Source organism: Propithecus coquereli, unplaced genomic scaffold, assembly GCF_000956105.1.
Source record: "Propithecus coquereli isolate 6110/MARCELLA unplaced genomic scaffold, Pcoq_1.0 Scaffold32, whole genome shotgun sequence".
Lineage (NCBI taxonomy): Eukaryota > Metazoa > Chordata > Mammalia > Primates > Indriidae > Propithecus > Propithecus coquereli.
Window position 1 is genome coordinate 4,334,714 of NW_012148841.1, and position 1,005 is coordinate 4,335,718.

General features: G+C 43.0%; 1 protein-coding gene across 1 annotated transcript in view; it reads right to left on the reverse strand.

Moving 5' to 3' along the window:
* Positions 1 to 1,005, reverse strand: part of NAPEPLD (N-acyl phosphatidylethanolamine phospholipase D) — a 36,627-nt gene that overhangs the window by 18,624 nt on the left and 16,998 nt on the right. The gene's annotated exons all lie outside the window — the stretch shown is intronic.

A 1,005-nucleotide genomic window follows, 5' to 3' on the forward strand; every position in this document is an offset into this window, starting at 1 on the left:
AAATAAATTAAAAAACTACATCTTACGGCAAAACTTCAGAACAGTGGTGCCAAAGAGATGATCCTCAAAGTTTCTAGAGAGAAAATAAAGGTCGTATACAAAGGATCAAGGATGAGAATGGCACTGAACTTCTCCACAGCAATACTAAAAAGAAAGTTACAGGAGTGGTGTTGTCAAGTCTGAGAGAAAACAGTTCCCAAACTAAAATTCTATACCCAAGCTATCAATCAAGAGAGGAAAGACATGTCAAACAAGCAAGATTTCAGAAAACTTACTTTCCATGTACCCTTTTCTCAGGAAGCTCATTAAAAATGTGCTCCACCAAATGAGAAAATGACGGAGAAGGGAGAACAAGTGGGATGCAGAAGATGGGGGGGCCAACCAGGAAGAGGCAAAGGAGCCCAGAAGGATGGTGAAGGGAGCCCCCAGCACAGAGACCCTGGAGCATGTCAGCCCAGGTACAGCCCCATGCTGAGGGTCTTTCTCCCAGGAAAATTGCATGCATTGAGAAACCACGGGAGGCAGGGAAATTACAGTATATAGAAAGCCAGGCAGATGAAAAAAGAGGTTTTGCGAACATCAGTGATTGCACGGGAGGTATGTAAGGAAAGGAGACGGCCATAGTACCTTACTTGGTTCACCAGTGAAAACTAGATATCCCAACAATAATGCGAACAGTGAAATCAATTTAACCAAGAATTGTGATGCACCTACTCTAGCAGAATAGGGAAAGGTCAAGCAGAATCATGAAAGAGGACTGGGCATGGGGTTTGCAGAGTTGAGTTAAATCTGATACTCCAGGGTGGAAGTCAGTAGGTAATGCCAGGGAATAGCATACAGTTCTTTTCCTTAGAAATATGAAGGTAAACTCCAGAGGAAACAACTTAAAGGGCTGAAAGTCATTGCCTGTGGGGAGGGGGATGGGGTGGCAAGAGCTGGCTAAAGTACTGGTATTTTCTCTACAAGCCTTTTTCAGTACCATGATGGTTTTGTTTTTTTTTTTTT